At 54.8% G+C, this 13,560-nt stretch overlaps 1 long non-coding RNA gene across 2 annotated transcripts in view; it reads right to left on the reverse strand.

Annotated features, from left to right (window-relative positions):
• The window catches only part of LOC115282327, a 157,732-nt gene that overhangs the window by 9,201 nt on the left and 134,971 nt on the right, over window positions 1-13,560 (reverse strand). For both annotated transcript variants that reach the window (XR_003904598.1, XR_003904597.1), the window contains exon 2: window positions 11,945-11,999. This is a non-coding gene — a long non-coding RNA (uncharacterized LOC115282327). The remainder of the gene's footprint in view (window positions 1-11,944; window positions 12,000-13,560) is intronic.

The following is a 13,560-nucleotide window of genomic DNA, read 5'->3' on the forward strand; positions in this document are numbered from 1 at the left end:
TTTAGATGAACCGCTACCTCGACGCCTCCCATGCTCCCTCCAGCGCCCCTAAAACGTGTGGGAACGCGTGCCCCCATACAGGGAGCAGGTGACAAGGGCCCCTCCTCCTGCCCCCCGAGAAGAGGACGGCCTGGCCACCGACAGGACACGACCAGGCTGTGACCTGGATTCCCACCCAGCTGAGGTGAATCGGGACTCTAGGTTTGATGCTGTTTAACCTGGAAGTACACAGACGGAAGGGACTGATGTCCCCTGCCCACCTCCAGCTCCTGGATGCCACCCTCGCTCCTCTCCTCCTTCTAACTCGGAGTCCCCAACTCCTCCTCGAACCCTTGGGCCACCTGCTCTGCCCCCCTCTCATTAGACACTACAGCCTGAAGAGCCAGCTTAGGCCAACTGACAGAAAGGGGCCCTCTGGGGACTCTGGCGGCCCAGCGCCAGCCCCGCCTGGATGGCATGTGGCCTGGGTGCCAAAGTGATGGGGTGGTGGGGGTCGGGGGAGCAGGCCTGAGGCACCCTCCCGTCACTACGGGGCCAGGCTGTTACCCAAGCCTGCAGCTGGGTTCTCAGAGGCCAGGGGAGGTCAGGCAGCAAGTTCACAGCACGGGCCACCCACACGGCACATCAGGGCCGCTGGACTGTCCCCGGGGCCAGCGCGGCTCTGGCCCTTGGCCCTGACTCGGAACACTCCACCATATGGCCTCCCTCAGGGAGGATGAGATGGAGGAAAAGAATAAACGGGGGATGGGGTGGGGGAGAGATGGGCAAGAATGACCACACCTCTCTGGGCACCGGGGACCCTTCCCGGGCTTGGGGGAGGGGAGGCTGGAAGCACCCCCAGCAGCAGGTCCCAGCAAAGCAAGCGGGTGTCATGAAATGAACACGGACAGCAGCGCCGTGCCTGCGAGGAGGTGGGGTGCAGCCCCCAGATGGGCTCTCAGGGTGGGAGCTGAACCTCAAACACCCTGAGCCTTGGGCTACTTCACGCTTTTCCTATGAAAGACCCAAATTGGATTTTCATGTTTGCAGAGACAACTTAGATCAAGAGTGTAGGCAGCGGAGAGAAACAGGAAGAGAACTCTCTCTCTTGTTCTCTCTCCCTTCCGTCTAAAAGTATGGAGTCTGGGGAGGGGGATGGGAGGGGGTGCAAACAAAATCTTGGCAGCTTTGGTACCTCTAGGTACCCTGGGGCCTCCCTGTGTTCTGTTGAAAGCTTTTCTACTTTCTTTGGTCCCACAGACAGACAGCAGTTGGTCGATCACTGGTCGGGGCGGGGATGGGGGTCTTGGGGAGCTGGGTGAGGCTCTGGGGAAAGGGAAGAAAAGAGGTAAAGAGCAGATTCTCTGGCAGAGCTATGGAGGAAAGAGCCTGAACGCCTCATCTGGGCGGAAGGCAACCTTCCCAGGTTCCTCGGCATGCTGGGACTTGCTGGAAACCAGAGCCCCGGCTGGCAGAATGAGGGTGGACAGCGGAACCAGAATTCAAAGGGGCAGCCGGAGCGGGGGGGGGGCCCACGGGGGATGAGGGGGAGGTTTCAGTGAATCATATAAATTAGAGACAGAAAGGATGTCAGGCCACCTTCACTTCCTTCCTCTCCTAATGGGAATTATCTCATTAGCTCCGAGCTTCCCAGAGGCTGACTCTAAATGATTCCTGTAATGGGGATTTCAGTCCGCAGCCTCCCTATCGGATTGGACTCCTAGGAAGGCTAAGAAGGGCTCTTAAAGGGACAGCAGCAAACCACGGCAGTCAATCTCCTTGACACTGAGCACCTTCACCAAACCCTTCGTGCAGCATTAGCATGACCCTTGTGCCCTGTATTTCCACTTAGAGGAATTTACTATGAGAAAGCAATCGTGGCCAAAGGGAGGCTCTAGAACAACATCCCTTTTCCCCCTAAGAACGAGGTTCACATTCCAATCCCTGGAACCTCTAATATGGCAAAAGGGACTCGGCAGGTAGGATTAGGTTAAGGGTCCAAATATGGGGAGATGATCCTGGATTACCCAGATGGGCTCTAAATGCCATCACAAAGGTCCTTATCAGGGGGAGGAAGATGGAGGTCTGACTACAGAGAGGAGAATGGACGTTGGCCACCGAGGTAGAGATTGGCATGATGTGGCCACACGCCAAGGAAGGCTCCAGCCTCCAGAAGCTGCAAGGGGCCAGGAAGGACCCTTCCCTGGAGACTCCAGAAGGAACCGGCCCACGAGCTGATGTTTGCCCCATAAGACTCGTAAGATTTCAGACTTCTGGCTGCCGGAACCATAAGAGAAGACATTTGTGTTGTTCTAAACCACCAAGTTCACGGTGATTTGTCACAGCAGCACCCAGAGAACAGAATGGATATGAAGCAAGCTCTTGTCACCAGGATGGCTTTCGGAGCCTTTCGACACAAAAGAAAACAACACCGGGGCACCTGCATGGCTCAGTCGGTTAAGCATCCGACTTCGGCTCAGGTCATGATCTCACAGTTTGTGGGTTGGAGCCCCACGTCGGGCTCTGTGCTGACAGCTCAGAGCCTGGAGCCTGCTTTGGATTCTGTGTTTTCCTCTCTCTCTGCGCCTCCCCCATTCATGCTCTGTTTCTCTCTGTCTCAATAATAAATAAACATTAAAAAATTAAAAGAAAGCGAAAGAAGACAATGCTGGAAACGTCAAAGAAGGGTTCCAAAATAGCTATGCCATATTCCTACGATGAAATACTATACAGCCATAAAAATGCCGTGATACCATTACTTAAAAAGAAATCATTGATGTATAACTGAGTATGGATCCTGAATATGTTCCTTGCCTTTTATAAAATTTTAACTTTTTTTAAAGTTTATTTATTTATTTTGAGAGAGTAAGAAACAGAGAGAGCAGGGGAGAGGCAGAGAAAGAAGGAGAGAGAGAGAATCCCAAGCAGGCTCCAAGCCATCAGTACAGAGCCTGATGCGGGACTTGATCTCTTGAACCACGAGATCATGACCTGAGCCAAAACCAAGAGCCATACGCTTGACTGACTGAGCCACTCAGGATCCCCCTTTTGTAAAATCTTCAAATGGTAAGCACCTTATAATTACCCCTGTCATCATATAAGTCATAATTTGGCAGAGAGAGTCAGAATCCAGGGTCGGTATCTGTCTGGACTCTGAAGACTGTCTTCCGGCAGAAAGGCTCTGCTGCACACATACCTCAGCCTGGCATCCCCGCCCTCCACCCATGGGCCCAGGGGCCCACAGACACTCCTAACACATGAACTAGTTCTGTTTCCTGACACAGCCTGTCCCCTGGACTCCTCACCTGGAGCCTGTTCCCCTAACTCACCACGGAGTGTGTTCATATCTGCCTCACTCTCCATGCAGAGCCTGCCATGACAGATGACCATGGTCTGGTGGCATCAAACAACAGACACTTGCGTTCTCAGAGCTGAGGAGGATGGAAGTCCGAAATTAAGGTGTGAGGAGGGCAGGTTCCTTCCAGAGGCCAGGAGGGGGGACCCATTCCAGGTTTGTCTCCCATCTGCTGCTGGCTCTCAGCCATCAGTGCCTGTGGATGCTTCACTCTAGTCTCTGTTTCCATCTTGAGAGCCCGTTCTTCTCTGTGTCTGTCTGTTTGCCCCTCTCCTCTAAGGACTGGTCACTGTGTCCTTAACTAATCACATCTGCAGAGACCCTACTTACAAACACGGTCACATGTGAGGCTGTGGGTGGCCGTGACTTCTGCAGGACACTCCTGGATGCACTGCTGACAGCCTTCTCTTTGAGCCTCGGCAACTCCACAAGGTCTTCTTGGATGCCTCCAGGTCCCAGATGTCAATCCCTCCGGGAAGGACCCAGAAGCACACAGAGTCTCCTTAAATCAATGAACTTCTAGCAACGAGTTGCCGATGCTGGGCAGGGCGGCCTTGGGAGAGACGGGAATCCTCCACGGAGCCAGTGTTCTCAGCAGAGAACATCTATCTGGAAAGACTCGGAGGAGACCCTGGTCTGAATAGGAGATGGATTTAGGTGGCCTGGGAGAGTTTGGCTTCATGAGAGCCAAGGAAAAGGTTTTCTGCCTCACCAGAGAGGCCCCTTAAATCTCAGCCTTCCTCCTTTCAATGAATGTGTGGGACATTCTGGAGCAAGTTAAACAAAGAATGAGATGATCTGTATATTCAACGACTACCTGCCCAGCGCCTCCTTGGTAAACCGCCTTATGAGACACAATCGGACACTCCCCTGGGCCCCTCTTTTCCTTCATGGCAAGAGAGTGCCCTGGAGTGGACACCAGGGCAAACCACACGGCCAGAGACACCTCAATCACCACTCCATGATTACGTGGGCTGCAAAGGAGACTTAGCACCCCCCGAGTTGGTCTCTGGGCAGGTGGTGGGTTCGTCGGGAAAGCCTAAGAGATAAAGCCCTGGGATCTCTATCTGCCCCTTCGCGGCCCACGGAGGGAGGCAGACGAGACAGAGGAGCATTTTCTGCAGCAGCAGCCCAGACTAAAAACACCTACCGGCGTGATCTATCAGCTGTGGGAGGCCCGAGAAGCTCTTAAGCCCCCGGTGGGTGCCGGTAAAGCTACCCTCCCCAGGGGAGCCCAGACCTCAGGCCCTGCTTGACTGCTAATCACCATAAGCACCAGAGCGCCTCAGCCCCGAGCTGGGTGGCCCTCAGCCGCTCCCAAAGCCTTGTCACGTGCTCGGTGATCTCAGCTGGCCCCACACAAACCCTGTGGGGTAAGGACAGGTGGTGTCATTCCCACTTTACAGATGGGGACGCCGCTGGAGCCCTCTGACGACCTGCTCAGGGCCACCCAGGGGGCATGTGTCCCCGGGTCACCAGCCCAGGGCTCCCTCTGCAGCCCGGGCTGGCAAAGGGCATCCGCACCACCTATGGTCTGCCCATGAGTACTTCAGGGTTTGCAGGATACCACGAAGACCAGGGGATGGCTCTTCCCTCTCTTGGTGCTGGGCTGCTGCTTCTTTTTTGGACCCTGGGGAGCAGGACTCCCTGAAACTCCCACCTCTTCCTGTTCAGTCAGATCCTCTCCTCCTCCTCCCTCTTGACCCTGCTTGACAGAAGGTGGAAGGGCATGGACGGGCAGAGGCAGGCATGACTTTTGTCCAGGCTGGGCCGCCCCTGCAAGGGCGGTGAAGCATGCCTTCTGGGATCCGGGAGGAGAGGCAGCTCAGGCGTGCCTCTCCAGGCATGGAGAGGGAGGGAGGGGAGGGGCAGAGCTGACCTGGGCGTTGAGCTCAGCTCTCAGGCTGCAGCCCTGCCCACCTGCCCTGTAGAGGTCATCAGAGCAGGGCCCTCGAGTTCCCCACACTGTCTCCAGCGGCCCCAGGAAGGGGTGGGTAACTTCAGAGAAGAGCAGAGCAGAAACAACACTATCCTCTCCTGGGGCCACGGGTCAGCAGGGCAGGAGTTCATGATCCCCGGGGTCGGCCCTCCGTGGGAGGAGGCAGGGTTCTTCTCTAGGGGCCCCTGGAAGGACCAGCCTCTCCCGCCCCAAGGCATTCATGGCAGACCGGATTGAGGTTCCAGAACCAGAACCCTTTGGGCAGCACCTGCAGGGCGGGGCAGGGCCGGCCCCGTGCACAGCCCACTCCTCCTGGAATGCCCGGGCTCGGGCTGGCCCCGTGGACTGAATCTTCCAGCCAAGGTTTCCTCCTACCAAGCCATTTCTTCATCCCCTTCCTCATCCCATGTGCACTTTGTGTGTCCTCCTCAAGGCCCCTTGGGAGACACTGTGCAACGAAGAGCTCCATGGGCTCCTCTGCCTTTGGGTTCAGGCTCGAGGGGTCCGTGAGAAGGTGAGCGGAGGGCGTGCGGGCTGTGAAAAAGCCCGGCCACCTCCAGCAATCTAGGCCAGCGTCCGGTTCCCATGACACTCTTACTGGCAGCGTTAATAACTAACCACGTCCCAGACAGGTGCTGGCGGCCTGGCCTTAGGAGTTCTTGCTCAGGGTTGACAGTGAGTCACTTCCCTTTTATAGTTTGCTAGCAGACTGAGTCACCCGGAGGCCGACCCTTTCCCACAAGTTCTCACACCTGGGCCAAGTGGCATTCACGCCCATACCTTCGACCACCTATTCTCCCCATCAACTGGGCCCTGTGCAGCGGACCCTCAAGGTCTAGGCCAAACAGTATCCCCGTGCCCCAGCCTCTGCCCCTCCCCCTCCGCACCCTCTCCCTCAATAGGGACAGTGACCCCAGACCCAAGGACCCAAAGGGTCTGGAGAGATGCCTGAGAGAGGGGTACCTGACAGGTGGTCACCCAGGCCTGATGGTGGGTTGGGTCTCTGTCACCTTCGACCTTTACCCTAAAGAGCGCTCTCGCTCCTGCCCTCCCCTCTGTTTGCACACAAGGATGACAACAAGTGGAAAGTTCCAGATGATGAGCCACAGGACAAAACTATGAGGCCGTAAGTTAGCTCCGTCACTCTCAAGAAGGACAGAGGCTGTGGGGGAGATAAACTGAGTCCCATGACTGTCAACATGCTCTCTGCGTCCTGTGTCAGGGAGGAGGCGGGACGGGCAGTGCCAGCTTCCTGGGTGTGCTAGAGACCCATTAAACCAACCTCCCCCGGGAGAAGGAGGACCCCTCTTCCGGTAACCCCTCCTTCCCCACTCTTGCATGGCAGTTCCTCCAATATTTTTTTAATGAAAAAGAGAAAGAGAAAGGGGGAAAAAAAAATAGGGGGAAAAAAAAAAAGGAGGCAAAAAAAAAAAAATCCTCACTGAAATAGTTTGGGGATTTACTTTTTTTTTTAATCCTCAGAAAGTCCCTCCCGCTACCTGGTTTCTAAAACAGACAATAAACACAGATGACATCAGATTGGACGCCACTGGGCGCCTCATCGCCAGGGGCTCCCGGCAGGTGTGAGACTGACAGGTGGAGAAAAGATGACACTATTTCTATCATGAGAAGATGAAAACCAAAGGGGAGAAATGACAGGAGAGGCTGAGTGCCGGGTGTGGTGGGAAATCTGACACCCCGTCTGCCGCTGGCCTTTTGGGTGAACTTTGCTTGTCTAGATGGGGTGACGGGGCACTGGCTCGGGGTGGGGCGGGCGGACCTGTGTCCCCACCCCTCAGGTGTCGGAGTGCAACTCCCTCCGGGACTCCGGAAGCGAGGCTGCAGTGCTATTCCCTGCGCGGAGCCCCCCGGACTTTCCAGGCTGCATTTTGAAATTGGCTCTGGCGACGGTGGCTGAACCTTGCGGGGTGAGAGGGGCTTTCTCCGCTGCACACGCTCCGTACCCAGTGCCCGTCCGAGTACGCAACCAGCCAAGCCTAGTCCACGGCGCCGGGGGTGCAGGTGCCAGAAGAGAGCGGCTCCACCCGCAGCGGCTGGCTCAGGGGGACCGAGTGAGTCATCAGGCCTGAGCAGTGACCACCACGACGTCCCAGGGTGAAAAGTGGGAGGCCTGGGGATGGAGCCCGCTGCACAGACTCGAGCCACGGTGACTCACATTTGGACCCCGAGGGCAAGTTCCATCTGTGAGTCCTCTGGATGGCTGCCGTCTCCCGGGTGAGGTCATCCCCACCGCCGCTCGGAACTGGGGCTCGCTTCTTTCTCCCAGAGCCCCGGCTTTTCCCTCTCAGTTCCGGTTGTGGCAGACAGCCACCTCTTAGCCACATGCACCTCTGCCTGCCCCCCCAACACGCATGATGGATGGACCCGAGGAAAGAGCGGGTCCTCCCTGGGCGTCAGGCTTTTTCATCCATAAAAAAGAGCCCTTCCTCCCGATGATCTCACACAGGAGCCTCGGGGGCGACAGGGCAGTGACGATGACAGCTCTCTGGGAGGAAGTATCCTCCGTCAAGGCAAGTTGGTGCTACCGTATCATTCCTGTTTATGATGGCCACCACGTGGGCCCGACCACCGGGCCACCACCTTGCTCCGTGACCCTGGGCCATGGGAAGTAGAGAAGAGCATGGCCAAGGAGAAGATGGTATCCCCAGCAGAGTCGATGCCCAGGAGCCTGGCAGAGTCATTCACAAATACACTCAAGCATGGCCAGAGCCACGCAGATTATTCGCGTCAGTCCACACATCGTCATTTCCTTTCTCCAAGCGTGTGCAACAGAGCACGTACACATTTCTACAGCTTCGTGGGGCAGAAGGAGGTCCTGGCCCCGGTCCCCAGCTAGGTCCTCCTCCGTGTGCACAAGCGACAGAGAAGTCCCCCAAGACAGGCATGAGGCGTCCCCCTTATGGGCTTAGTTTTCAGTGCACTTAAAATCACAGGACATTAGGGGCACCTGGGTGGCTCCGTGGATTAAGGGGCCTACTTCAGCTCAGGTCATGATCTCATGGTTCATGGGTTCAAACCCTGGGGTCAGGCTCTGTGCTGACAGCTCAGACCCTGGAGCCTGCTTCGGATTCTGTCTCCCTCTCTCTCTGCCCCTCTCCCGCTCACACTCTATCTCTGTCTCTCAAAAATAATATATAAATGTTAAAAAAAAATCACAGGACATTAGCAAACCACCACCAAGATTGAGCCCTCACGGAAGCTTTCTGAGAAAGACACGTCACTTCAGGGCTGAGCTCTGGGGCACCCTGAGCCTGCCTCAGCTGGGTGGTCACTGTGACCGCAGGTCAGGAAAGACAGATGGGGAAGGAGGACATCCCGCCACCGTCAGAGCGACAGGATGAAGAGGAGAGGAAGACAAGGGTGCTGCAGGGCGGCAGGGAGGGCCCCGGAAGGGCTGCGGGAGAGCATGAGGATGCCCTGCGGCTGCATCAGCCCCTCGGTGTCCCCTGAGGGCAGCCTCGCCCTCTCCTGCCCTTTCGCAACCAGAAGGGGAAAACGGGATATCTGGCCTCTCTCCTCCCAGAATTCTCCCCTCATTCCCTTCTGTTTCCTCTTTCACTTGTCTTTGCTGCCGAGCCTGCAGCCAACCAGCCCGATGCCCAGGGGCTTCACGGGCGGGGAGGCGGGGAGGCTGACCCTCACAGGAAGCACCAGCCCAGTGAAAGAGGCCATTCTAAACTGGGAAGTCACAGCTGTTGGGGTTCAGCTCCCGAGAACCGAGAACCGGCCTCGAAGCTTCTCAGCTCATCTGCACCTGAAACGTCATCCCGCTGTGATATGTATGTGACTGGGCAGGGCAGGAGTAGGTACCTTGTAGCCCTTCCGATGCTGCCGTCACCCCTCAGCTGCGCTGCTCCTCTCAGTTTCCACGCCAGCCCCCAGGAAGTGAGGGCACAGCACACTTCTCTCAAAATCCTGCTGTGGCTCCCAGCGTCCTCCATGGGAAAGCCTGATGCCTCCCAGGCTCTAGCTGGCCGGGGCCTCGTTCCAACCTCACGGATGCTCCTGAGCTCAGAGACACCAGGCAGGCAGGGGCCTCGGCCTTAACATCGCTCTTCCTCTGCAGAAAACTCTTCCCCACGTGTTGGCACGGCCAGCTCCTTCAAGCCTGTGCTCCGAGGTCCCCTCCTCCATGAGGAGCCCTGCCTCATTCAACACTGCGACCTGCCCTCCCGTCCCCTCCCCCCACACTCAGCCTCCCTTTCCTGCCTACATTTCTGTGGTTTTGCAGAGCGCTATCACCTTCCCATGTACTAGATATTCTGCCGTTTGTCATCTGCCCCCCCCCCCCCCGCGGACTCTGCCAGTTCTATGAGAGCCGGATGGTGTTCTCTGACTTGAACATCCTGGCGCAGAGTGGGCGCCCAGTCACGCTCCATCAGATGAATGAGAGAGCGAAGGAAGGAAAGAATGAGGAGCCCGCTGCCATGCCCAAGGGCATCGGGGGCTGTGTATTTCGGGGAATGAACTGCTATTCAGGCTGAGTTCACCTGTGAGGGAGGGAGGGGGGCGGGCTAAGGCAGAGGGTGCTGTTTTCACGAAGGCAGTGCCCACGGTTGGCCTGGAAATCCCCCTGGAGTCACTCATTAACACCCACCCTGCTCCCAACTCACATGCTGCCTGCCAGGCCCCTAACTGCAGCCGGCAGTGACACAGACTTCACCAACTGAGTCTTCTCAGAGCCTCCCTTCCCTCCCTTGGTCCCCACCACCATCTGAGCACCTAGTGTGTGCAGAAAACATGCAGGGCAGAGGGAGAGGAGGGAAGACACACCCACAGAAGATCAGCTCTGCCCCACCACCACCACTGGGAAGCCGCCAGAGGGGGAGGCCAAGGTGAGGGAGGGCTCCAGCGGCCTGGGCCCCTTGGGTTGTGGGGTTTTGAGGAGGCGAGCACCCAGACGGTGACATGGCGGGTGTGTGGGTGTGTGTGTGTGTGTGTGAGTGTGTGTGTATGTGTGTGTGTGTGTGAACATTCCAGTCATGGGGATAGGATATGAAGCACCTAGATTTGGCTGAAAGGATCCAGATTTGAGTGGGAAGCAGTAGCAATAAGATTAAGTGTCCAGTGAGACGTGGCTGCTCAGATAACAGACAGAGAATGGCAGGGTTGCTTTTTGTTTTGTTTTGTTTTATTTATTTATTTTTTCTTTTGATCAGAAAGTAGCCATGATGAATACTGGGTTTAAGAAAGCAGGCTAGGGGCGCCTGGGTGGCTCAGTCGGGTAAGCGTCCAGCTTCAGCTCAGGTCATGATCTCTCGGTTCCTGGGTTTGAGCCCCGCATCAGGCTCTGTGCTGACAGCTAGCTCAGAACCTGGAGGCTGCTTCACATTCTGTGTCTCCCTCTCTCTCTGACCTTCCCCCATCCCCACTGTCTGTCTCTGTCTCTCAAAAATAAAGAACATTAAAAAAATTTTAAAAAAAAGAAAGCAGGCTAGAGAAAGCACAGATAGGATTATCTGGGGGAAAGAAAGACTGGGGGTGCCTGGATGGCTCAGTCGGTTGAGCATCCAGCTTCAACTCAGGTCACGATCTCACGGTGTGTAGGTTCGAGCCCTGCGTCGGGCTCTGTGCTGACAGCTAGCTCAGAGCCTGGAGCCTGTCTTCAGATTCTGTGTCTCCCTCTCTCTCTGACCCTCCCCTGCTCCTGCTGTCTCTGTCTCTCAAAAATAAAATAAAAACCATAAAAAAAGATTTAAATAAAAAAAAAAAAGACTGGAAATCTAAAGGCTGGAGCCCCCCGTGAGTATCCCAGCGTGTGCTACCAAAGTCAAGATCAGCGGGGTGGCGGCGAGAAGGGAGGGGAAGGATCATATCCGAAAACCGCTGGAGAGCAGCTGTCAGGATTCGGTGTTGTAGGGGATGGAGGAGGTAACCCGTTGGGCATCTTCCTTCTACTGATCCATGAAGAATAAGAGGAATAAGAGAAATAAGGAAGGGAAGCCTCAGCGCATCTATTATGATCTAGGCTTTCATTTGTATTTTTGTATTGTCTCACTTAGTTCATGACCTCCCCTGAGGACAAGGAACTAGCATCGCCATCTTACGGGTGAGAGGCTTAACGATTCACCCCAGATCACATCCGGAGCTAAAGAGGGGGGGAAAGAACCCATTGACATTAATTGTCTACTTAATACATCCCGGGAGCTATGACAGGCACTTCACTCCGTAACCTGTCATTTCATGTCCCAAAAGAGCAGGGATTTTGTTGCATTGTCCCCATTTTACAGATGTGAAAACTGAGGTCTCAGGAAGTGAAGGCCACCAGCCTAGAGTCGCAAAGGGAGGAAGCGACGGAAGGCAACCCTGGGCATCTAACTGGTCCCTCTGTCTCCTAATCTGCAGGTTGGGTAGAACGCGCTGACCCATTCGGGCCGTGACAGGTGAGAACGAGGTCACCCAGGGAGAAGCTGTGAGAACACAGCCCGCCTAGAATTAACTGCTATGACTGTTCGTATTTATTAACCTGTGTCCCTGGACCTCCTCGGACAGCCAACTGCAATTGGTGCCTGCCAATCACCCCTCTGGGCTGGCCTGTGGGTGCAGGTGTATTAGGGGTGTCTGGGAAGAGGGATTTTGCTGTAAAAGAAACAAAACTCCCAAAGCAAGAAGGGGGGCGCCCCCACCCCCGATCACTGCTCGCAGCTCACCTTTTTGTCTGGTTCGGAGCATCTACGCAGGCCAGCCTCAAACTTCTGACTTCACCTAGAAAAAGAAGGGAGGGTTACGCCAGGAATAAGATAATAAAACTCATCTTCAAGCTTAAAACGTAGAGATGGCAGTCTCTGAATGACAGCCTACAAAGGACATAGGGGTTTCATAGCTGTTTATTCTTTTTTTTACCCTTTATTTTAGAGGGAGAGAGAGAGAGCACAAGTCAGGGAGGGGCAGAGAGAAAGAGAGAGAGAGACAGACAGATAGACAATGAGAATCTCAAGCAGTCTCCACGCTCAGCATGGAGCCCAACTCAGGGCTCGATCCCACGACCCTGCGATCATGACCTGAGCCGAAATCCAGAGTCTGATGCCCAACTGACTGAGCCACCCAGGCGCCCGATTATTCTTTAATATAGAATAAAACTACATTCATTCTGAATAAAGGCAAAAATCCATTTGCCATGTCCGCAGCAGACATGGCAAATGGGAGAATACTGTCAATGAAGTACAGGTTACCATCTTAATTCACACTACCTACAACAAAATGGGATGAATATGACATTGGAAAGCAATTTTATTTCAAGTTAAATCTTAAATTTACAGTGGATCTTTACTTTAGAAAAATCATCTCTTGCCACAGTCCTGAGTTGTTCTGCCTTTGAGGGTCCCTTCAGTCTATGACTCCTAGGATACTACTGAATTTTGTACGGTCTGACTTTATGGGATGTCTGAATTCATCAGATGGGATAAATCGGGAGGGACCATCTAGCTCTGCCTGGCCCCTCCCATTACTAGCGACACTTGCATTGATTCCTTTTTGTGTTTCTAGAGAGCAAGGCTATTGGTGCCGTCCATATGATTCCTGAGCAAACGTATGCAGTAATCGGCATAGTTGCTGCTGCCGCTAAAATAGATATTTAATCTTTAAATCCGACCTCTGTTCAACCTGATTCAGACACCAGGAAGAGTAGTATTTCAAAAGGTATTTAAGATAATAGCTCCATTCTAAGCTTCCCCATCATTAGGCTCAAAGAAATCACTCTAGACCCCTAGATTGGCAAATGAAAACAGAGAGAAGAAAGAAAAAGGGGGAAACTGATACCATCTGATTTGAAACAGAAAACTTGTAACCTTCACTCACAAGGGAAAGAATTGTTTGGGTGGTGTTTTTGTTCTTTCGTTGGACGCACACACACATCATCTTGGGGCCCGGATCCCCCCACCTCGGTTTCTAGAGTTACGGAGGACAGGGTCCTGGCTGGTCCTCTGTGGCCAGCCCCACCCACCCATGCCCGCCACCAGATCGGCATCCCCTGAGCCCCACAACCCCCTCCCCCAATCCTGGGGACACACGCCTGCCAGGCCAGCTCCTCCGACCATGCCCAAGACCTTATCCCAAGGCCAACCTCAAATGCAATGTCGGGCTCTTGGGTGCAGGGCAAGGAGCTCAACAGTTTCGGCTCCACTGAGCCGTGCAACACTTGAGACATAACCAGACAACTCCCCCATGCTAGAAAGGTCATCGAAAAGAAGCAAAACCACAACGTCTCCTCCGAATTCACCTCGGGCGCCAGAACGGATTCCCACTCCTGTTCTCGCTTTATATAAAG

The sequence above is a fragment of the Suricata suricatta genome, chromosome 17 (assembly GCF_006229205.1).
Source record: "Suricata suricatta isolate VVHF042 chromosome 17, meerkat_22Aug2017_6uvM2_HiC, whole genome shotgun sequence".
Classification (NCBI taxonomy): Eukaryota; Metazoa; Chordata; class Mammalia; order Carnivora; family Herpestidae; genus Suricata; species Suricata suricatta.